Below are 26378 nucleotides of genomic sequence, written 5' to 3' on the forward strand. Positions count from 1 at the left end.
GATAAAACCGTAGCATGCTGCGGTTTTATCTTTTGCCTGATCAGTCAAAATGACTGAACTGAAGACATCCTGATGCATACTGAACGGATTACTCTCCATCCAGAATGCATGGGGATATGCCTGATCAGTTCTTTTCCGGTATAGAGACCCTGTGACGGAACTAGGTGCCGGAAAAGAAAAACACAAGTGTGAAAGTACCCAATATCCATCAGGATGTCTTCAGTTCAGTTATTTTGACTGATCAGGCAATGCACAGGCAATTATTGGGAGCCACCATTTCCGATACTTGCCTGATAAAGATTAGAGGTGAAAATTGCAGCAATCATGTCCCCTGTATGAGGATGAAGGATCGCTACTGTGATCATTCATCCCCATATAGTTTCATTGTGTGCCAAAAAGAGCAGGCATCTGCTGCTCAAAAACTATGATTTTAGTTCCGCATCAGCAATGCTTTCAGCAAATGCTCATTTATCAGGTTATTTGTGGCACATTTACACGGGGCAGTTTTGTCCCCAATAATTTGTAAGGGGTCCTTTAGACCCAGCAACCCTGTTACTGACCAGTAGCCCTTTGATCAAGGGATTGCCAGGAACAACCAAAGCGGCAGGGTTGTCACTGCTTTTATTGTGTACACAGCTCTTAATAGGGAGCAAGAAAGGTGTGGCCTATAGATGTTTTTTTTAAGAAGTTCCATTCACTGACAGCAAGCATCGATCTTACAAAATGATAAGAAACTAAATCACAAATCATATTAGGAAGTCAAAATACTTTTTCATTATATAATGATCAAGCTCTATTTACATATTTGCTTAATTAGAATACCTATAGAGGGACCCTTTAACAGGATCTTTTCATTTAAAGGGCTATTCTGATCCAGACATTTATGTTATATCCACAGGGCAGGTGCTTATTTGACTCTGAAACGTGTGCTACTGAGGAAGGAGCTAAGATGGCTCTGAAACGTGTGCAACTGAGGAAGGAGCTAAGATGGCTCTGAAACGTGTGCTACAGAGGTAGGAGCTAAGACGGCTCTGAAACGTGTGCTACTGAGGAAGGAGCTAAGACGGCTCTGAAGCGTGTGCTACAGAGGTAGGAGCTAAGACGGCTCTGAAACGTGTGCTACAGAGGTAGGAGCTAAGACGGCTCTGAAACGTGTGCTACTGAGGAAGGAGCTAAGACGGCTCTGAAGCGTGTGCTACTGAGGAAGGAGCTAAGACGGCTCTGAAACGTGTGCAACTGAGGAAGGAGCTAAGATGGCTCTGAAACGTGTGCTACTGAGGAAGGAGGTAAGATGGCTCTGAAACGTGTGCTACTGAGGAAGGAGCTAAGACGGCTCTGAATCGTGTGCAACTGAGGAAGGAGCTAAGACGGCTCTGAAACGTGTGCTACTGAGGAAGGAGGTAAGATGGCTCTGAAACGTGTGCTACTGAGGAAGGAGCTAAGACGGCTCTGAAACGTGTGCAACTGAGGAAGGAGCTAAGATGGCTCTGAAACGTGTGCAACTGAGGAAGGAGCTAAGATGGCTCTGAAACGTGTGCAACTGAGGAAGGAGCTAAGATGGCTCTGAAACGTGTGCAACTGAGGAAGGAGCTAAGACGGCTCTGAAACGTGTGCAACTGAGGAAGGAGCTAAGATGGCTCTGAAACGTGTGCAACTGAGGAAGGAGCTAAGATGGCTCTGAAACGTGTGCAACTGAGGAAGGAGCTAAGATGGCTCTGAAACGTGTGCTACTGAGGTAGGAGCTAAGACGGCTCTGAAATGTGTGCTACTGAGGTAGGAGCTAAGACGGCTCTGAAACGTGTGTTACTGAGGTAGGAGCTAAGACGGCTCTGAAACGTGTGCTACTGAGGTAGGAGCTAAGACGGCTCTGAAACGTGTGCAACTGAGGAAGGAGCTAAGATGGCTCTGAAACGTGTGCAACTGATGAAGGAGCTAAGATGGCTCTGAAACGTGTGCAACTGAGGAAGGAGCTAAGATGGCTCTGAAACGTGTGCTACTGAGGTAGGAGCTAAGACGGCTCTGAAATGTGTGCTACTGAGGTAGGAGCTAAGACGGCTCTGAAACGTGTGCTACTGAGGTAGGAGCTAAGACGGCTCTGAAACGTGTGCTACTGAGGAAGGAGGTAAGATGGCTCTGAAACGTGTGCTACTGAGGAAGGAGCTAAGACGGCTCTGAAACGTGTGCAACTGAGGAAGGAGCTAAGACGGCTCTGAAACGTGTGCTACTGAGGAAGGAGCTAAGACGGCTCTGAAACGTGTGCAACTGAGGAAGGAGCTAAGATGGCTCTGAAACGTGTGCAACTGAGGAAGGAGCTAAGATGGCTCTGAAACGTGTGCAACTGAGGAAGGAGCTAAGATGGCTCTGAAACGTGTGCAACTGAGGAAGGAGCTAAGACGGCTCTGAAACGTGTGCAACTGAGGAAGGAGCTAAGATGGCTCTGAAACGTGTGCAACTGAGGAAGGAGCTAAGATGGCTCTGAAACGTGTGCAACTGAGGAAGGAGCTAAGATGGCTCTGAAACGTGTGCTACTGAGGTAGGAGCTAAGACGGCTCTGAAATGTGTGCTACTGAGGTAGGAGCTAAGACGGCTCTGAAACGTGTGCTACTGAGGTAGGAGCTAAGACGGCTCTGAAACGTGTGCAACTGAGGAAGGAGCTAAGATGGCTCTGAAACGTGTGCAACTGATGAAGGAGCTAAGATGGCTCTGAAACGTGTGCAACTGAGGAAGGAGCTAAGATGGCTCTGAAACGTGTGCTACTGAGGTAGGAGCTAAGACGGCTCTGAAACGTGTGCTACTGAGGTAGGAGCTAAGACGGCTCTGAAATGTGTGCTACTGAGGTAGGAGCTAAGACGGCTCTGAAATGTGTGCTACTGAGGTAGGAGCTAAGACGGCTCTGAAACGTGTGCTACTGAGGTAGGAGCTAAGACGGCTCTGAAACGTGTGCTACTGAGGAAGGAGGTAAGATGGCTCTGAAACGTGTGCTACTGAGGAAGGAGCTAAGACGGCTCTGAAACGTGTGCAACTGAGGAAGGAGCTAAGACGGCTCTGAAACGTGTGCTACTGAGGAAGGAGCTAAGACGGCTCTGAAACGTGTGCAACTGAGGAAGGAGCTAAGATGGCTCTGAAACGTGTGCAACTGAGGAAGGAGCTAAGATGGCTCTGAAACGTGTGCAACTGAGGAAGGAGCTAAGATGGCTCTGAAACGTGTGCAACTGAGGAAGGAGCTAAGACGGCTCTGAAACGTGTGCAACTGAGGAAGGAGCTAAGATGGCTCTGAAACGTGTGCAACTGAGGAAGGAGCTAAGATGGCTCTGAAACGTGTGCAACTGAGGAAGGAGCTAAGATGGCTCTGAAACGTGTGCTACTGAGGTAGGAGCTAAGACGGCTCTGAAATGTGTGCTACTGAGGTAGGAGCTAAGACGGCTCTGAAACGTGTGCTACTGAGGAAGGAGCTAAGACGGCTCTGAAACGTGTGCTACTGAGGAAGGAGCTAAGACGGCTCTGAAGCGTGTGCTACTGAGGAAGGAGCTAAGATGGCTCTGAAACGTGTGCTACTGAGGAAGGAGCTAAGACAGCTCTGAAACGTGTGCTACTGAGGTAGGAGGTAAGACGGCTCTGAAACGTGTGCTACTGAGGAAGGAGCTAAGACGGCTCTGAAACGTGTGCTACTGAGGTAGGAGCTAAGACGGCTCTGAAGCGTGTGCTACTGAGGAAAGAGCTAAGACGGCTCTGAAACGTGTGCTACTGAGGAAAGAGCTAAGACGGCTCTGAAACGTGTGCTACTGAGGAAGGAGCTAAGACGGCTCTGAAACGTGTGCTACTGAGGGAGGAGCTAAGACAGCTCTGAAACGTGTGCTACTGAGGAAGGAGCTAAGACGGCTCTGAAACGTGTGCTACTGAGGGAGGAGCTAAGACGGCTCTGAAACGTGTGCTACTGAGGAAGGAGCTAAGACGGCTCTGAAACGTGTGCTACTGAGGAAGGAGCTAAGATGGCTCTGAAACGTGTGCTACTGAGGGAGGAGCTAAGATGGCTCTGAAACGTGTGCTACTGAGGAAGGAGCTAAGACGGCTCTGAAACGTGTGCTACTGAGGAAAGAGCTAAGATGGCTCTGAAACGTGTGCTACTGAGGAAGGAGCTAAGACGGCTCTGAAACGTGTGCTACTGAGGGAGGAGCTAAGACAGCTCTGAAACGTGTGCTACTGAGGAAGGAGCTAAGATGGCTCTGAAACGTGTGCTACTCAGGGAGGAGCTAAGACGGCTCTGAAACGTGTGCTACTGAGGAAGGAGCTAAGACGGCTCTGAAGTGTGTGCTACTGAGGAAGGAGCTAAGACGGCTCTGAAACATGTGCTACTGAGGTAGGAGCTAAGACGGCTCTGAAACGTGTGCTACTGAGGAAGGAGCTAAGACGGCTCTGAAGCGTGTGCTACTGAGGAAGGAGCTAAGACGGCTCTGAAACGTGTGCTACTGAGGTAGGAGGTAAGACAGTTCCAAAACACATCTAAAAGGAGGAGGAGAGTAGTATTGTATGTATGGGAACAACTGGAAGGAGATGCCCGCTGAGTGGAGATGAGCAGAGCAAAAAATCATACTATTCCACTGAACATGTGCACGCTGATGAACTACACTGAATGCATGGCATGGCAGTATCCACTCAGAGGAGAGGAGGGCAATACTGGGAGCCGCATTGCGCTACCTGATACATATACATCGGTGGACTGCACTGTACTGCGGAAGGCGGTAAGAAGCACATTGCACTTTCCCTTTTGAATCTGCTACACTCAGCAAGTTCACTCGTTAAAAAAATAATTGCACTTGGTGTGAATATATACTTATTGCTATATATCACAATTAGGACTCATGCATACGGCTATTGCCATTTTTGCGGTCCGCGAAACAGAAGTCCGGCCCCTAATAGAACAGTCCTATCCTTGTCTATAAAACAGACACGAATAGGACATGTTCAGTTTTTTTGCTGTGCCGCGGAATGGACATATGGGTGCGGACAGCACACCGGTGTGCTGTCCGCATATTTTGCATCCCTATTGAAGTAAATGCTGTAAAACAAAACAAGCAATGCAACAGCTCACTGCAAACCAAATAAAGTACAAAATTGCATAATAATTGCTAGTGCTATACTAATAAGTTAGAGATGCTTGGCAAATCATTTTGTACAAAATTATTTGAGCCCGTCTGCCGCACGTCAAGGCGATCTCTGTAAGACGGGTTCCTAACACTAAATACTACCTGTTATGTGCCATGACGGCTGCCATATAATTCAGCAAGTGTAGGCTGATTTTAATTAGTGTGAGTATATCGCTTGGCCTGCTCTCCCTCATTCACTGGAAGCCATTTCGCACCAGGAGAGAGATAGTTTGTGGACTCTCATTGCAGTCTTTGGTGGCCATTTGGCACCAGGAGTGGTGTGGTGTGGGCTCGGCATGCATGTTGGTACCTGCATTCCTTGGATATAATGGAGGCCATTTTGGCACCAAAAAGGACAGAAATTAAAGCAGGCCCAGCATGCATGTGGGACCTACACTCCCTGAATTGTATGGCAGCAGTCATCATGGCACATAACAGGTAGTATTTAGTGTTAGGAACCCGTCTTACAGAGATCGCCTTGACGTGCAGCAGACGGGCTCAAATAATTTTGTACAAAATGATTTGCCAAGCATCTCTATTTTATTAGTATAGCATTTGCACTTATTATGCATTTTTGTACTTTATTTAGTTTGCAGAGAGCTGTTGCATTGCATGTTTTGTTTTACAGTGTTGTTCTCAGCCATAGCAATGTGCCCCTGCGCTTTGGGATGTGCTGACTGACCCCCCTTTTTCTTTGCAGTATTGAAGTAAATGTGTCCTCATCCAAACTGCAAATGAAGATCGGATGTGGGCCAAAAATACGAGCCCTTAACATCATATATACAGTATAAGACAGCATATAAGATAACCTGATCTGATACTACCTGGAATTATTTTAAAACCTCTGCAACACATACAGATATGTGGGGACACAGCCTATCTTCTAATCTGACCGAGTCAGTTGTCACTATTAGGCAATAGTGAACCTAATTGCCTAATTGGAATAACAACTGAGGATTAAAAGGGGTGGATACCATATTTAATATACATGTAAAGCCTCATTCACACGTCCGTGTCCTTGCTTAAAGGGAACCTGTCACCGGGATTTTGTGTATAGAGCTGAGGACATGGGTTGCTAGATGGCCGCTAGCACATCCGCAATACCCAGTCCCCATAGCTCTGTGTGCTTTTATTGTGTAAAAAAAACGATTTGATACATATGCAAATTAACCTGAGATGAGTCCTGTCCCTGATTCATCTCACATACAGGACTCATCTCAGGTTCATTTGCATATGTATCAAATCGGGTTTTTGGACACAATAAAAGCACACAGAGCTATGGGGACTGGGTATTGCGGATGTGCTAGCGACCATCTAGCAACCCATGTCCTCAGCTCTATACACAAAATCCCGGTGACAGGTTCCCTTTAAATCCGTGAGCAGGTGGTCAGTGATGCATCCGTGAAGGATCCATGTTGGGTCCCTGTGTCTGTTTTTTGCTGTCCATGTTGCATCCGTTTTTCACTAACACTGTACAGCTGAAAAATTATTTTCAAAGCATCTCTTCTTAATGATCCGTGAAACACGGATGCAACAGGGATGGCATCCGTGGTTTTCACGGACCCATAGACTATAATTGACGCGATGGATCCATGAACACGGACAAAATAAAGCATGCATCTGTGCTAAAAAACACTGACCAACGGACCATGCTAAGACACTAATGTCTGGATACACACATTAAAATGAATGGGGACGTGTGCTGTCCTTGGAGAACACATACAGCACACGTCCGTGAAACACTGACATGTGAATGTGGCTTAATTCAGCACGCTCCTAATTAAGGAAGAGACTTTGTATCACATGGGCCCTGAGATCTTCCAACTTTATCTTTTTTTTATGTGCACCTCCCCCCAGGGCCCTCTCTATAACGCGTCCCAGGTGTAGGAAATGCCGAGTGGTATGTTGCCGCCTAAATTGTCTCTTTATGTGTGTCACGGTGCTCCTACCTGGATACGACTGGACCCCAGGCTTTGGCTCTGAAGCAATAAATAAGGGGAATAATTGAGGGATTTGAAGAAATAACTTGAGTCCAGACCTTGAGATGAAGTTCAATGGCGGCTTTACTTGAATAAACGTTTCTCCAAACAGTTTCAGGTTTTGTCTTGGTTCCAGCAGGCTTTAGCATTAAACTGGCAGGCAAACTCAACTCTGCTCTATCCTTCTCTCACTCTGCTGTACTGACAAGCTGACTTGGTAACTTGTCTTCTTCTTTACGCTGCACTTCACTTTTTAGTCCGACTCATGTTCAGCCAAGGAATAGGTTAGAATCCTGGCAGCTCCAACATGGAGTCTCAACCAGCACAAACCAGAACTGCCCCACCTCCTCCTGGTAGCCAGCAGGACTGACCTACTTCTGGCCAAAGGGGGGGGGGGGGGAGAATGGAATGGTGAGTTCCATTCTCTCTAACTATAGCTCTGCCGTGTTCTCTGCCACCTGCGGGTGAACCAGGCACATTACATGAACAGTTATATACCATTATTATAAATGCACAGTGTTGAGGGACCTGGAAATAAATATATAGGTGACATACAGGTTAGACCAATGAAGACAGTAGCAAGGTGCAGAAGTGGTAACACCACTCTGGGGTGTTACACACACATAGTCAGTAAGAGCCCAACAAATCAAGGAACTATTGTATTGCTATTTATTTTTATTTGTATACATTTTTTGTTCAGATTTTTATGGTTTAGATTCTTATTATGTACATGATTATATATCTTTTTACTGGATTGTTCTGACCCAGGTATCAATCTAATCAAGATAGTGGGGTTACATTTACTTATTAAGGATTCTTATATTTTATTCTGATAAATATTCTTAATTTTTTTCATGGATAATTATTAATAAATTTTTGTTATACAGCCAGGTGCCGGTCTATTTATTTTCTTTTATCCTCGCTTTTTGACCATTTGGTTTAGGACAGCCAGTAAGACCAGAGCACCCACCACTATCCAACGATTAGACCAGGCATGCTCAATCTGCGGCCCTCCAGCTGTTGCAAAACTACAACTCCCAGCATGCCCGAACAGCTTACAGCTATCAGCCTACAGCAGGGCATGGTGGGAGTTGTAGTTTTACAACAGCTGGAGGGCTGCAGGTTGAGCATGCCTGTCCTATTCTTTAAGGATAGGACATTTCTAGTGGAGTCTAGTGGACCACAAAACACACATGATCCCTAAAAGTGATAACTAAATGGCTCGGTGAACAAAACATTGAAATTTTGGGTCCACAGCCAGGATCCCATTGAGAACCTGTGGTCAATCATTAAAAAGCAGGTGGACAAACAAATACAGAAATTGTGATAAACTTCAAGCATTGATTAAGCAAGACTGGGTTATCAGTCAGGACTTGGCCCAGAAGCTGATATCCAGCATGGCAGAGAGAACTGCTGGTCTTGAAAAAGAAGGGTCAACACTGGAAATTATGAGTCTTTTAAAAAAAAATATGAATTTTTCAATAAAGGGTTTTTAAAAAAAAAAAATAACTCACAAAATGCTTACAATGATCCTTCAGTATACGGCAGCAAACTTTGTGAAAACCAAAATTTGTGTACAATTTCTCTGCAGCGCCACCACAGGGACAATGCAGCATTCACACAGCTTTCATTGAGCTCAATGGGCTGTCTATGTACTCCATGGACATGCTGGGTCCTCCAGAGAGAGAGATGCTCTTTTTAGCTGCTCTCTGGCTGATGGGTGAAAATCTTGAAATTAGATTTTCTTATCCAGACAGTTTCCTATTTGGGGGGAGGGGGGGGGGGGATATTTGTTCAATTAAAAATGATAATAAGATTATTGTAAATTTGACCTAACCCTACCTGGATATTAAATGGCAAACTTCAGTCCTAATCATGGCCTAGAAGGAAATAAAACTCGACACCCCCCCCCCCCCCCCTCAGCCGACCCCTTCATGACCGATCCAAATCCAGATTTCAGGTATAATACAGGTCTGCTATTTATGTAAGGAGATTTCCTGACTACACAACCATATAAATACCGCACATTCCACATAGTGACTCGTGATGTCATAAATAAACAAAAATGACACGAGACCCCACTGCTCAAGTCTTCAGCTCCCGGTGGGAAACCTTTTCTGTAGCTGCCAAATAACAGTAAGAATGTCCTAAAACGCGTGAGTCACAATATTGTAGAGTCTGGACCTTTCCCTCCTGGTGATCAGCCTCCAGCCACAGCCAAGACCAACACAACAGAAGAGCCTATGAGCTCTCACATAGGAATGTAAAGAAGACCCCAAATGACATCAATGTGACCCCTTCACGGCTGTGTCCTTGAGAAGATGCCAGATAGGAGTGATCGTGAAGAGGATCTATCACCTGATTCATGTATACCCTGCTAGATATATAGGCAGGTAGGGCTCAAAAAGCTGATCAAAACATACCTTGATTTCCCTTATTTCAGGTCCGATTAGACTGTAAAATCCACTTTTATAAATATGTAAACAGAGCACTCGGAGGCCTGCTTATTCCTTTTGAGCACCGCATCTCTGATGCCCTCCTGCCTGTTAGTGCCCCCCTGCATGTGTCACGACCATGTTTATGGCCGTGACTCCTTGGGAGCCGCATACAGTTGCCCGCGGTTTGGGTTGTTGTGTCAACCGCAGCTGGAGGCATTTTTCTGTTTGCCTCAGGTGCGGTTGCCGCGGACAACAGGTATGTGTGCGGTTGCCTTGGAGTTGTGTGCGTGTATGTATGCACTTTTGTATGTCTGGTGTGCACTCTGTTTTATGTTTGGTGTGCACTGACATCTTCCCTTCACTGTGGTTGCCCGTGGCAACGTTTGGTTGGACATGTACATGTGGTGGCAGTGTCCCGGCCTTCGGGCTGACTCCCTGGACATGGTTGCCACCCATGTCGTTGCCTGCGGCAACAGCCACAGTGTGTTCTTGGGTTGTTCACTTTCCCTTTAAGTTTGTGTTTCCCTTCCCTGGTGGTGGAAGGGTTAACTCCCTTTCTGTGTGTGTGAGACACTGGGTGTGTCTGACTGTTGGGTGTGGCCACTTAGGCCTATAAAGCCTCTGTGTTTGGCATGTCTCAGTGGGTTGCTTTAGCCATGCTCAGCTAGGAGTTAGGGTCAGATTAGGGATGCGATTAGGGTCCTCAGCCGTGACAGTATGACCACAAGGGCTCCTCACGTGGCCTTCCCTCGAAAGAGGGTGAAGCATGTACCGCCATCTGCAGATGGGGTGCATGCGCGTTCTCCGGAGGGAGAGCGTTGTGGGGGTTTCGTCGCTGACGGCGCGGTGAGTGGCGTTTCTCCGCCATCCCTTCACCGTGCTCTGTCTTGGCGTCCCCTGATTTTATATTGCACTTTTGTTGTTTGGTGCAGCTTATGGATCTGGATTCCTGTGTGTGGATATGTGTTTGCTGGGTTCATTTCATGTTCTGTGGACATCAGCTTGCCAGCACAGGGATCCAGTCAGCAAGGCTGTGGCAGGTAGGTGGAACTAGTTCAGTTCACCTGCCATATCCGTAAGACTGTTAGTGTTCCCCTTTTCCCTGCAGCTTGGCCAGTGAGACCCCTGTTCCTCCGTGTCCAGAAGGAACAGGCCGTCTTACCCTGACTCCTAGTCCAGGGACCGGTCGGAGGGTGAGTTAGGGATCCGAGGTTCCTGAGCATGGGTCCTCCTACCTTAAAGGTCGGCCCATGCAGCTAGGAGTTAGGGTCAGGTTAGGGACGCTTTAGGAGGTGACCTGCTCCCTAATCCTGTCGTCCTGGCCGAGCAGCCTAACATTTTCTGGCATCACACGGCTGAGGGTTTTCCCCATCCTCAGCCGTGACAGCATGTAATAAAAACGCACCCCATTCCTTTCATTGACAGCGCTAGACTCACTGGTGTAGCGCTGAGATCCCGCGAATGCGCACTCCCACGTATGACGGCGCTTGCACCGTCTATCTCAGTGTTTCCCAACCAGTGTGCCTCCAGCTGTTGCAAAACTACAACTCCCAGCATGCCTTGACAGCCTTTGGCTGTGCGGGCATGCTGGGAGTTGTAGTTTTGCAACAGCTGGAGGCACACTGGTTGGGAAACACTGGTCTATCTCATCAAGTCCTATTCCTCTAGTGTGCGCGCGCGCCGTCACGTCACTGCACCCAGAACTGGCGGCGCGTTCGGCTTCAGAGGGAGTGGAGGAGCTTGTCTTCAGGGAGGATTGAAAGGCGAGTATTCTCTCCTCCCCCCTTCTCCCTGTCTCTTCCCTGTGTGCTCCCACTGCCACCAACGTTAACGGGGAACAGTACATTGAATGTTTGAATTATTATTTTTTAAATAATTTGGCAAACTTAATGTTGCCAAATGCCACTACCACTGCCACCAATATCAGGGAAAAATGTCAACCGCACGCGCTGACTTTGCAGCGCATGCGCTTGCCAAATGCCACTGCCACCAATGACTTTGGCATTATGAGGCACAATGGCAACCTCATGCACTGCCATAGCAGTGCATGCGGCTGCCCAAGCACACAGCCACAGACTAAATTGGCAACATGAGGTACTTTGGCAACCCCATGCGCTCAAGTCGCAGTGCATGCGGTTGCCCAAACACACTGCCACAGACAAATTTGGCAATATGAGGTACTTTGGAAACCCTATGCGCTGCCGTTGCAGTAAATGCAGATGCCCAAGCGCACTGCCACAGACTAAATTGGCAACTATGAGGCACCATGGCAGTGCATGCGATTGCTATTGTGCCTCATAGTGCCAAAGTCATTGGTGGCAATGGTACTGGCATTTGGCAACATTCAGTTTGCCATATTATTTAAAAAAAGAATAGTTCAAACATTCAATGTACTGATCCCCTTTAATGATGGTGGAAGTGGGAGCACACAGGGAAGAGACGGGGGAAGGGGGAGGAGAGAATACTCACATTTCGATCCCTGAAGGCAGCTCCCCTGCATGAAACATAAAATTGTTATGATATCACAGCAGCTTACATAACAGAAACTCACTTGTGATGTCACAGCATTGAAACATACAGTTGTTATGATGTCAAAGCAGATTACTTAACTAAAACCTACTTGTGATGTCACAGCAGCTTACATACATGAAACATAAAGTTGTTTTGATGCCACAGCAGATTACTTAACTGAAACCCACTTGTGATGTCACAGCAGGGAACATACAGCTATTGTGATGTCATAGCAGCTTACTTAATTGAAACCCACTTGTGATGTCATTGCCACAGCACTGAAACATACAGTAGGTATGAAGTCACAGAAGCTTACTTAACAGAAACTCACTTGTGATGTCACAGCAGCTCACCTGCATGAAACATACAGTAGTTATGATGTCACAGCAGCTTTCTTAACTGAAACTTACTTGTGGTGTCACAGGTGCTCACCTGCTTGAAGCATACAGTTGTTGTGATGCCACAGCAGCTTTCTAAAGGGGTTGTGCAGGGGTTTTATGTTGATGACCTATCCTCAGGATAGGATATGTAGACCGTAAGGCCCGTTTCACACAGGCGTGTTTTCCGCGCAGGTGCAATGCATGAGGTGAACAGATTGCACCCGCACTGAATCCGGACCCATTTCTATGGGGCTGTGCACATGAGCGATGATTTTCACGCATCACTTGTGCGTCGCTTGAAAATCGCAGCATGCTCTATATTCTGCATTTTTCACACAACGCAAGCCCCATAGAAGTGAATGGGGCTGCGTGAAAATCGCAAGCATCCGCAAGCAAGTGCGGATGCGGTGCGATTTTCACGCATGGTTGCTAGGAGACGATCGGGATGGAGACCCGATCTTTATTATTTTCCCTTATAACATGGTTATAAGGGAAAATAATAGCATTCTTAATACAGAATTCTTAGTAAAATAGTGATGGAGGGGTTAAAAAATAATTAAACTCACCTCATCCACTTGTTCGCGCCGCCCGACTCGTCTTCATTCTTCTTCTTTGATGACCTGGGAGGAAAAGGACATTTGGTGACATCACTGTGCTCATCACATGGTCCATCACACGATCCATCACCATGGTGATGGACCATGTGACATACCATGTGACATACAATGTGATGAGCGCAGTGAAGTCACCACAGGTCCTTTTCTCCCAGGTCATCAAAGAAGAAGAAAGAAGAGAAGCCGGATAAATGGATAAGGTGAGTTTTATTTTATTTTTTTAACCCCTCCATCACTATTTTACTAAGCATTCTGTATTAAGAATGCTATTATTTTCCCTTATAACCATGTTATATGGGAAAATAATAAAATCTACACAACACCGAACCCAAACTTCTGTGAAGGAGTCCAGGTTCGGGTCTTGGTACCAAACATGCCGATTTTTTCCACGCGCCTGAAAAACGCATTAAAATGCTTTGCACTCGCAGGGAAAAATCAGGCATTTTCCCGTGACGCACCCGCATCTGTTCCCGCACGTCACCCGCAATGCCCATGTGAACCCAGCCTAAAAAGGAGATTCCAAAGCGAGAGTTGGCCACTCCCTTCCTCAGGCACATAAAAAACAAGGGGAACCTTGTGGATTTAAATAGGTTAAAAACAGAAGGGACATAATTGTAATCACCCGGTGAATTATTACCATTTAACATGTTCTATGGTTTCATTCAGACCAAACGGCACAAGAGTACACACTAGAATAAGGACATGGGATCTGTCACTGATTGATTCTTGAATAGTTATCTGCTGGCTAGAAATAGCTTTATCATGAGCTGTCAAAAAGTTTTGAGACACTATGGCAGGGATGGCCAACCCGAAGCTCTCCAGCTGTTGCAAAACTACAACTCCCAGCATGCTCAGACTTCCTACAGCAGGCATGCTCCACCATGCGGCCCTCCAGTTGTTGTAAAGCTACAACTCCCACAATGCCCTGCTGTAGGCTGTTCAGGCATGCTGGGAGTTGTAGTTTTGCAACATCTGGAGGGCCGCAGGTTGAGCATGCCTGTCCTACAGCTATCATCCAACAGCAGGGAATGGTGGGAGCTGTAGTTTTACAACAGCTGGAGGGCTGCAGGTTGGCCATGCCTGCACTATGGTTAACAACACCTTTTTGGATATTGGACCTGTGCTTGTTCATGCGCAATCTCATGCTCTGTATTGTGCGGCCCACACATTAGAGGCTTAAGGAACATCGCAGGAGGTAAACCACACAGACACTTGTATAATTAAAACAAAAATCTTATGGGGTCATTTATCAAACTGGTGTAAAGTGGAAGTGACCTAGTTTCCCTTAGCAACCAATCAGATTCCACCTTTCATTTTTGACAGCTCCTTTGGAAAATGAGAGGTGGAATCTGATTGGTTGCTATGGGCAACTAAACCAGTTCTACTTCCCAGCAGTTTGATAAATGACCCCATAAATCTGGATTGTGAACAAATGATTAATGTTCTGGCAGCACAAACAACATTTACGACCCTGCCTTCCCAGAGCCATAACTTTTTAATTTTCCCGTTCACATAGCCCTATGAGGGCTTGTTTTTTTGCAGGACAAGTTGTACTTTCTAAAGTCACCATTTAATATTGCATAGGATGTAGTAGGAAGAAAAAAATTCCAAATGGGTGGAATTAAAAAAAAAAATAATATTCTGCCAGTTTTAGGCCTCCTGCGCACAACCGTATGGTTTTGCGGTCCTTTTTAAACGGATCCGTTTTTCCATTTTTTTGTTTCAGTAGTGTTTCCGTTTCCATTCCACTTCCGTTCCGTTTTGCCGTTCATTTTTCTGTTTGGTTTCCATTTGTGATCCGTTTTTTGCTGATCGCAAATGGAAAACGGAAGCATACAATAATGTTTAAACAGTAAGTGCATAAAAAAATTGGGCTGGGCATAAAACTTTCAATAGATGGTTCCGCAAAAACGAAACGGATACGGAAGACATACGGATGCATTCCGTTTTTTTTGCAGAACCATTGACTTGAATGGAGCCACGGAACGTGATTTGCGGGCAATAATAGGACATGTTCTATCTTTGAACGGAGCGTAAATACGGAAACGGAATGCATATGGTGTACCTTCCGATGTTTTTGAGGACCCATTGAAGTGAATGGTTCCACATACGGACCACAAACAGAACCCACAAAAACGGAACGGAAATGGAAAAAAAAAAAGGTCCGTGTGCAAGAGGCCTTGCAGGTTTTTTTTTTTTATGGCGTTCACTATGCAGTAAAACTGACTTATGCTCTTCATTTTCCCAGTCAGTATGAATCCAGAGATACCAACATATGTGTCGTTTTTCTTGCGTTTTGATACTGTAAAAAAAAAACTTTCTTTTTTCGTCGTTATTTTCTGACCCTTAAAACTTATTTGTGTGTGTATGTGTGTGGTGACTTTTCATTGATACCATTCTGGGTTGTGTACAACTTTTTGATCACTTTTTATTTAATTTTTTGTGGGAGAAGCATCCAAAAAACGTTGAATCAGAAATTTTGACACTTTTTTTGTATTGCCTTTTTCCATATGGGATAAACATTTTTATATTTTGATAGCATGGGTGTTTTTGCACACTGGAATACCCACGATGTGTATTGTTTTAGTTTTTTAATTTTCCTATTTTTATTTTGGGCGTATTTCTGGAATTTCACGCGGTCAGATGCCATAGTCAGATTTGGCCACGGCATCTGTGACGCTAATTGTCCGCGATCGGCATTACCTCTGGACGCAGACTTTAGCTGGACGCAGACTTTATGGCACTGGATCTGTTCCGGAGCGGGCGCCATTTTTAAAGACCCAACACGTGACGTACTATTATGTCACATGTCGGGAAGGCGTTAAAGGTATCCGCCAGCCAAATTTAGGAACAGGGAAGAAGCAGTGAGGGTGGATGGATTATTGCATGGTCTTAATTGATTCGTGCCCGGTTATTTTTCAATGTCCTGGCCCTTCTATATATCACCCTTGTTTTGGTGGGTACTAATTTTCCCATAATTGGATCATTGAGGATACTGGGCCAATACCTCCCAAAAATATGTTTTATTTGTCAATGCGCCACATCGAAGGTCGTAATAATATTTATAAAATATTGGTTATTGGTACCTGCCTTTGTTTTGCGGGGACTTGAACAGTCTTTCTGATTCAGGCATTTGGCCTTGTTATATGCTACTGTAACAATTTCCTTAGGATAGGTCATCAATATCAGATCGGTGGTGGTCCAACACCCGGCACTCCCAACGATCAGCTGTTTGAAGAGGAAGGGGTGCTCCATGCGACTGCTGCTTCCTCTCCATTACACTACGCGTCGTCTCCCTTGCAGCGGCGGCATAGTGTAACTACAAGTACTCGCACCATTCGTACTTGTAATTACACTGAATTTCCAGGACGAAGGGCAGTGTCATAAAGAGGAAGCAGCACTCGCATGGAGGGCTGCCTCGTCTTCAAACAACTGATCGGCAGGGGTTCCGGGTGTCAGACCCCTGGATATCAGATATTGATAACCTATCCCAACGATAGGTCATCAATATAAAACCTCTTACACAACCCCTTTAACTGAAACTTACTTATGATGTCCCAGAAGCTCACCAGCGTGAAACATACAGTGGTCGTGAAGTCACAGCAGCTTACTTTAGAGTAACCCACTTGTGATGTCACAGTAGCTCACCTGGCTGTAAATTACTTGTGAATTATGTCAAGACAACCCAACAGACGGAAGCACTACCATCATATCACAGCACCTTACCCAGGAGCAGGCCCAAACGATCCCTATGTAAGAACTGGCCACCTGATTTCCAGATGAAATTTGATGACAGTGATGTTAGTGCCATAGACCACCTCATTCAGGTCTCTCCAGAAATTCCCTCACCACCATACCAGTCCTCAAGTAATTTGAAACATGGATATAAAGAAGTATATCCAGTTGATCCATTAGATCTAACTGACAAATCAACTATATTTTTATGTAGAAAAGTTGGGGCCTCTTGCCAGCTCCGCCCCTGAGGATCTGTATAGGTTGCACATCTGGTATGTCCACCCCTGGTCATAAAGATCATGATTGTTCTATACGCACTGAACTAAAAGGTGCTGGGGGTGACTGTCCATACATTGGAAGATGAGCGGAAGGCGTCTCAGGCATCAGTTGATTAGAAATTAGCACTTACAAGGAATGAGTTCTGGTTCTGCATGTAAGAACTGAATATTTGTACCCACTTCATTTATCCAAATAAATGATGTGCTTTGCTCGGACTCTCAAAATTGATCAACCATTGTCCACCACAAGAGACCATGGGTGACCATGTAATATAAGTCCATCTTGAGTCCTCCAAAGTTGGACCTCCTGTTTGATGTTTATATACTTCAAAAGAACATTTGGACAGAAGTCATCTGGTGCCCTCTGTATACAATCATGCTCTCTGTGCAATCTCATCTTGACCATGGATTACCCCCTGTCTAAATATAGCCTTCAGTAATGCTAAAACTTCCTCTGAAAAAAATTAAAAAAAAATCTTGTGTTTTAGATTAACAGAGCTTGTCTTGTTTCTCCTTCCTTGGCTCGCCCCTATGCTTCCATTTAGCCTCTGTTACAAAATCACGTCTGCTACAAACGTTAGAAGAACAATTGCTCGAGGTACTTGTTGGCACTCCAAATGAAAAGACACACTCTGAGCCTGAACTGGCACACACCAGGCACATTCCAGAGCAGATGAAGCCTTCAGAGATGGAGACACAAGACAATTGCCCAAACCACAAAGAAGAGAACGGAATGCAGACCTCACACCCTTCTTCCACTTAGGAACGATGTGGCTCATGCCCAATTACTTCAAGAGCAAAACGTATCAATAATGTCATTTGTAAAAAGTTTAACAATGTGTGACATCTGCTATTCCAAAGGCAACGAACCATCACAGAACATGAGATATGTCACATTATATTATGCTGGAGATATTGTGAAAGAGCAACTCCAGTCACAAATCATATTAACATTAAAGGTGCAATAATAAGTCCTAAGTTACACAGAAAATCTAAATAAGGGAAGGCAAGTGACAACTTTTTTGCCAGTGCGAATAGCAAGATGGTTTTCTTTCCTGAGAGATGCATCTTTGCAAATTGCCAATAAGTCTCTATACACAGCTTTAGGCCTCTTTCACACTACCGTATGGCTATTTCAGTGTTTTGCGGTCCGTTTTTCACGGATCCGTTGATCCGTTTTTTGTTTCCGTTGTGTTTCCATTTCGGTTCCGTTTTTCCCTTCCATTTTCCATATGGCATATACAGTGTACAGTAATTACATAGAACAAATTGGGCTGGGCATAACATTTTCAATAGATGGTTCCGCAAAAAACAGAACGGATACGAAAGACATACGGATGCATTTCTGTATGTATTCCGTTTTTTTTTGCTGACCCATTGACTTTAATGGAGCCACGGAATGTGATTTGCGGCCAAATATAGGACATGTTCTATCTTTGCACAGAACGGAGATACGGAAACACGGAAACGGAATGCATACGGAGTACATTCCGTTTTTTTTTTTTGCAGACCCATTGAAATTAATGGTTCCGTATACGGACCGTATACGGAATGCAAAAAAGTGGTAGTGTGAAAGAGGCCTTAAGGAGAGCCAGCAGCTTGTCTGAGCTGTACAAGAATATAACTACTATAATACTGCTCCTATGTACAAGAATTTAACTACTATAATACTGCTCCTATGTACAAGAATTTAACTACTATAATACTGCCTCCTATGTACAAGAATATAACTACTATAAAACTGCTCCTAAGTACAAGAATTAAACTACTATAATACTGCCTCCTATGTACAAGAATCTAACTACTATAATACTGCTCCTATGTGCAAGAATGTAACTACTATAATACTGCCTTCTATGTACAAGAATATAACTGCTATAATACTGCTCCTATGTACAAGATTATAACTACTATAATACTGCCTCCTATGTACAAGAATACAACTTCTATAAAACTGCCTGCTATGTACAAGAATTTAACTACTATAATACTGCTCCTATGTACAAGAAAATAACTACTATAATACTGCTCCCATGTACAAGAATATAACTACTATAATACTGATCCTATGTACAAGAATATAACTACTATAATACTGCCTCCTATGTACAAGAATATAACTACTATAATACTGCCTCCTATGTACAAGAATATAACTACTATAATACTGCTCCTATGTACAAGAATACAACTTCTATAAAACTGCCTGCTATGTACAAGAATTTAACTACTATAATACTGCTCCTATGTACAAGAATATAACTACTATAATACTGCTCCCATGTACAAGAATATAACTACTATAATACTGCTCCTATGTACAAGAATATAACTACTATAATACTGCCTCCTATGTACAAGAATATAACTACTATAATACTGCCTCCTATGTACAAGAATATAACTACTATAATACTGCTCCTATGTACAAGAATACAACTTCTATAAAACTGCCTGCTATGTACAAGAATTTAACTACTATAATACTGCTCCTATGTACAAGAATATAACTACTATAATACTGCTCCCATGTACAAGAATATAACTACTATAATACTGCTCCTATGTACAAGAATATAACTACTATAATACTGCCTCCTATGTACAAGAATATAACTACTATAATACTGCTCCTATGTACAAGAATATAACTGATATAATACTACCTCCTATGTACAAGAATATAACTACTATAATACTGCCTCCTATGTACAAGAATATAACTGCTATAAAACTGCTCCTATGTACAAGAATTAAACTACCATAATACTGCCTCCTATGTACAAGAATATAACTACTATAATACTGCTCCTATGTGCAAGAATGTAACTACTATAATACTGCCTTCTATGTACAAGAATATAACTGCTATAATACTGCTCCTATGTACAAGAATATAACTACTATAATACTGCTCCTATGTACAAGAATATAACTACTATAATACTGCCTGCTATGTACAAGAATATAACTACTATAATACTGCCTTCTATGTACAAGAATATAACTGATATAATACTGCCTCCTATGTACAAGAATATAACTACTATAATACTGCCTCCTATGTACAAGAATATAACTACTATAATAATGCCTCCTATGTACAAGAATATAACTGCTATAAAACTGCTCCTATGTACAAGAATTAAACTACCATAATACTGCCTCCTATGTACAAGAATATAACTACTATAATACTGCTCCTATGTGCAAGAATGTAACTACTATAATACTGCCTTCTATGTACAAGAATATAACTACTATAATACTGCTCCTATGTACAAGAATATAACTGCTATAATACTGCTCCTATGTACAAGAATATAACTACTATAATACTGCTCCTATGTACAAGAATATAACTACTATAATACTGCTCCTGTGTGCAAGAATATAACTACTATAATACTGCCTCCTATGTACAAGAATATAACTACTATAATACTGCCTCCTATGTACAAGAATATAACTGCTATAATACTGCCTCCTATGTACAAGAATATAACTACTATAATACTGCTCCTATGTACAAGAATATAACTACTATAATACTGCTCCTATGTACAAGAATATAACTACTATAATACTGCTTCTATGTACAAGAATATAACTGCTATAATACTGCCTTCTATGTACAAGAATATAACTGATATAATACTGCCTCCTATGTACAAGAATATAACTACTATAATACTGCACCTATGTACAAGAATATAACTACTATAATACTGCTCCCTATGTACAGAATATAACTACTATAATACTGCTCCTATGTACAAGAATATAACTACTATAATACTGCTCCTATGTACAAGAATATAACTACTATAATACTGCTCCTATGTACAAGAATACAACTACTATAATACTGCTCCTATGTACAAGAATATACCTACTATAATACTGCTCCTATGTACAAGAATATAACTACTATAATACTGCTCCTATGTACAAGAATATAACTACTATAATACTGCTCCTATGTACAAGAATACAACTACTATAATACTGCTCCTATGTACAAGAATATAACTACTATAATACTGCCTCCTATGTACAAGAATATAACTACTATAATACTGCTCCTATGTACAAGAATATAACTACTATAATACTGCCTCCTATGTACAAGAATATAACTACTATAATACTGCTCCTATGTACAAGAATATAACTACTATAATACTGCTCCTATGTACAACAATATACTAAAATAGTTTAATGATAGAATTGCTCTGACAATGACCACAATGGTATGTGTCTTTCCTGATATTACAGGTTTATTTTATATTTTACATCATTGGCAGATGAAATGTGATGTGATGTACAGGGCGGCAGTTGTATTCCCGCCAGTAGTATGGAATTGTTGTTTTATCACGATAAGTATTGAGGTGATTTGTCGTTACATGTTAGGAAGTTGCAGATTCTCACTGAGTTTTTACTAATTAAAATATGCAATTACTTTTTTAATCTTGGCTGAGATCCCTGGAACATTGTGCACAGCTCATCATCAGAGCTCTTCATATGGGAACCTATTCCTAATTCCCATGAATGAGTCAATGTAGCAGAGCTGATGGGTTATCCTTTGCTTTCCTTTGCAGATATTAGGTGACTGAGGTAACAAGTTTTAAAAGGCCATTTAGCAACTAGTTAACTGAAACAGGCCATTCCATGGTGTTTGTCTGTATACGGTTTTGTAGTCTGTCACCATGGAAACACATAGGCCTGCATAGGAGCTGTGCACATAAAATGGTAGGAAATTCAGAAATCCATTCACATATGTTATGCAGACAGCATCCCTTTCAGCAGGTTCTCCTCATTATCTACTGTAGGTTCCTGCTACCAGAAATTGGTTTAGTGCTGATGAAGCCTACAAGACAGGAACTGGCCTGTCCATAGATGAGAGGTGGAAGATGCTTATTTTGACAAAGATCAGTGAGTGTGGTCAGTAATTAAGCTTGTGAGGCTTTTCTTCACTCTGGCCAGATCTTTAAGGCCCTTGGAACATGCGCCAATCAGCAATGTAACAAGTCTATCGGCTTTTGTTTAAAGGGCCTTTTACAGAGGCTGATGCAAACTGTATGGGGGATGAATGATCATTAGCAGAATTGTCCATCCCCCAAACAGTTTTCAGCAGCACATCCCACAAACAATTACTTTTACGTTAATATAAAAGATCTGATCAAACTCGTTTGCCGGCTGATCGGTGGGGTGTTTGGACAAAGCTGACTAATCTATAATAAAGAAGAAACTGATCAGTGCTGGTGAGGTCTAAAAGGACAGAGACAGGTCTGTACACTCACCTCTGCTTTTACTAATCTATACTAAAGAAGAAACTGATCAGCCCTTATAAGGTCTAAAAAGACCCAGACAGGTCTGTGCATTCACCCTGTTTTTCCTAATCTATAATAGAGAAGAAACTGATCAGCATTAATGAGGTCTAAAAAGACTGAGACAGGCCTGTCCACTCACCCTTACATTTCCTAAACTACACTGAACAAAAATATAAACGCAACACTTTTGGTTATGCCTTTTATTGTGGGCAGTCTAAGGCACACCTGTGCAATATTCATGCTGTCTAATCAGCACCTTGATATGCCGCACCTGTGAGGTGGGATGGATGATCTCGGCAAAGGAGAAGTGCTCACTAAGATTTAGACAGATTTGTGAACAATGTTTGAGAGTAATGGGTCTTTTGTGTATGTAGAATATGTTTCAGATCTTTGAGTTCAGCTCATGCAAAATGGGAGCAAAACCAAAAGTGTTGAGTTTATATTTTTGTTCAGTGTCTATTAAAGAAACGATCAGCGCTGATGAGGCCTAAAAAGACAGAGACAGACCTGTCCACAGATAAGTGATGTGATTCTACTCATTCATCTGAAACTACCAGACCCAGAATTTCTTCAGATCAACACATTTTCTCACGTTCACTAAAGTCCGTATATTACACCATCCCATTTCCTCGTGTTTGATTTCGACACCTAATCTTCAGATCAGGAAGTCCGACAGCCATCACCGTAACATGAGAAGATAAGAATGACACAAAGTCCTTGAGAAATCGACCGTCGGGTGTCCATTGTGTTACTGTACCGGCTAGTAACATAATCCAGTGTAGGCACTCGGTGCCAGCATTGTCCTTACTGTATGTCTGGCTGTGGTCGGAGAATACAATGTATGAGAAGCTGCAAAATGTAATGTAAACATTTAAATTGCCCCGAGCACCCAGAACATGTATCGTCTCGATGGGTTAATCATCGCATGAGGTTATTTCCTGCTGCCAGTCCATGGAAGGCATTTTGGCATGGTGCCAGCCCCCCCCCCACCCCCACCCCACCCCACCTCCCATTTCGTTGTCATTATTTATTGCTACAAAAGATAATTTCCACAGATATTACTTCCAGCGTCTTGGCCATAAATCATGAAATCTGCATTAACTAATATCTGACTCCCAATTACTTTTTCGGAACTTGTTATACTGGAAAATAATCTTCTTAAAAGGAGTCTAGGACTAGGAAAATGTTGTTTTTGTGTTAGTTTTTTTTCAAAAACAGTGCCACTCCTGTCCACAGGTTATAAGTGGTATTGCAATTCAGCCCCATTTTCTTTAATGGAGCAAAGCTGCGATACTGGACACAACCTGTGGAGAAAAGTGGCACCTTTTCTAGAAGAAAGCAGCCATGTTTGTCTAATTCTGTCTTGTGTGATAGTGGTAATGGGGAAGTGGAATGGGCCCCCAGATTAAAGATCACCCTGGGAGCCCCATTATGGTCCTACACAAGACAAAAAGGGAGAAGTATTTTTTGCCCCCTCCTAACCCTCTTTCCATGGCCACTGGGTGAATTCCCCACTAAGGGCTCATGGACACGACCATTGCCTGTTTTATGGTCCACAATTTGCAGATACACAAAACACTGATATCAGCATTTTGCGGAACGGAACGTCCTGCCCATAATAGAATTGTCCTTGTCTGTAATGTGGACAATATTAGGACATGTTCTAAATTTTTGTGGACCATGTCCTGCCACCTAATAGCCACCAAGGCTGGGCCCCTTTGTTCCAAGGGTCCAATAGCACGTAAATGCTTACCCTCTATTAGGGCTTGTTCACACAACCATATGGCTTTTTCAGTGTTTTGCGGGCCATTTTTTGTTTCAGTAGCGTTTCCGATTCCATTCCGTTTTTCCGTATAGCATATATAGTATATAGTAATTACATAGAAAAAATTGGGTTGGGCATAAAATTTTCAAAAGATGGTTCCGCAAAAACCGAACAGATATGGAAGACATACGGAGTACATTTCATATGTGTTCAGTTTTTTTTTTTGCTGACCCATTGACTTGAATGGAGCCACGGAAAGTGATTTGCGGGCAATAATAGGACATGTTCTATCTTTGAACGGAACGGAAAAACTGAAATACGGAAACGGAATGCATACGGAGTACTTTTTTTTTTTTTTTGCGGATCAATTGAAATGAATGGTTACGTACATGGACCGTATACGGAACTAAAAAAACGGCCCGTATACGGAACGCAAAAAACGTTCGTGTGAACGAGCCCTTATGTATGCAAATTTTATGTGTGTGTGTGTATATATATACAGTACAGACCAAAAGTTTGGACACACCTTCTCATTCAAAGAGTTTTCTTTATTTCATGACTATGAAAATTGTAGATTTACACTGAATGCATCAAAACTATGAATTAACACATGTGGAATTATATACATAACAAAAAAGTGTGAAACAGCTGAAAATATGTCATATTCTAGGTTCTTCAAAGTAGCCACCTTTTGCTTTGATTACTGCTTTGCACACTCTTGGCATTCTCTCGATGAGCTTCAAGAGGTAGTCACTAGGGATGAGCGAACTCGAACTGTATAGTTCGGGTTCGTACCGAATTTTGGGGTGTCCGTGACACGGACCCGAACCCGGACATTTTCGTAAAAGTCCGGGTTCGGGTTCGGTGTTCGTCGCTTTCTTGGCGCTTTTGTGACGCTTTCTTGGCGCTTTTTGAAAGGCTGCAAAGCAGCCAATCAACAAGCGTCATACTACTTGCCCCAAGAGGCCATCACAGCCATGCCTACTATTGGCATGGCTGTGATTGGCCAGAGCACCATGTGACCCAGCCTCTATTTAAGCTGGAGTCACATAGCGCCGCCCGTCACTCTGCTCTGATTAGCGTAGGGAGAGGTTGCGGCTGCGACAGTAGGGCGAGATTAGGCAGATTAACTCCTCCAAAGGACTTCACTTGATTAATCGATCGATCTGCAGCTGTGGATCATTGAGCTGCTGATACTCAATTGCTCACTGTTTTTAGGCTGCCCAGTCACATTTTTCTGGGGTGATCGGCGGCCATTTTGTGTCTTGTGGTGCGCCAGCACAAGCTGCGACCAAGTGCATTTAACCCTCAATGGTGTGGTTGTTTTTTGGCTAAAGCCTACATCAGGGTGAAGCTGTCACACCAAGTGCATTTAACCAGCAATAGTCTGTTTATTTTTTGGCCATATACTACATCAGGGGCAAGCTGCGCCTGTCACCAAGTGCATTTAACCCTCAGTAGTGTGGTTGGTCAAGCTGTGACACCAAGTGCATTTAACCAGCAATAGTCTGTTCATTTTTTGGCCATATACTACATCAGGGGCAAGCTGCGCCCGTCACCAAGTGCATTTAACCCTCAGTAGTGTGGTTGGTCAAGCTGTGACACCAAGTGCATTTAACCAGCAATAGTCTGTTCATTTTTTGGCCATATACTACATCAGGGGCAAGCTGCGCCCGTCACCAAGTGCATTTAACCAGCAATATTCTGTTCATTTTTTGGCCATATACTACATCAGGGGCAAGCTGCGCCCGTCACCAAGTGCATTTAACCAGCAATAGTCTGTTCATTTTTTGGCCATATACTGCATCAGGGGCAAGCTGCGCCCGTCACCAAGTGCATTTAACCCTCAGTAGTGTGGTTCGTCAAGCTGTGACACCAAGTGCATTTAACCAGCAATAGTCTGTTCATTTTTTGGCCATATACTACATCAGGGGCAAGCTGCGCCTGTCACCAAGTGCATTTAACCCTCAGTAGTGTGGTTCGTCAAGCTGTCACACCAAGTGCATTTAACCAGCAATAGTCTGTTCATTTTTTGGCCATATACTACATCAGGGGCAAGCTGCGCCCGTCACCAAGTGCATTTAACCAGCAATAGTGTGGTTATTTTTTGGCCATATCCCAGTCTAATTCTGTCAGTAAATCCATACCGGTCACCCAGCGCCTAAATACTAGGCCTCAAATTTATATCCCGCTAAATCTGT

Source organism: Bufo gargarizans, chromosome 4 (assembly GCF_014858855.1).
Source record: "Bufo gargarizans isolate SCDJY-AF-19 chromosome 4, ASM1485885v1, whole genome shotgun sequence".
In the NCBI taxonomy this organism is placed as follows: Eukaryota; Metazoa; Chordata; class Amphibia; order Anura; family Bufonidae; genus Bufo; species Bufo gargarizans.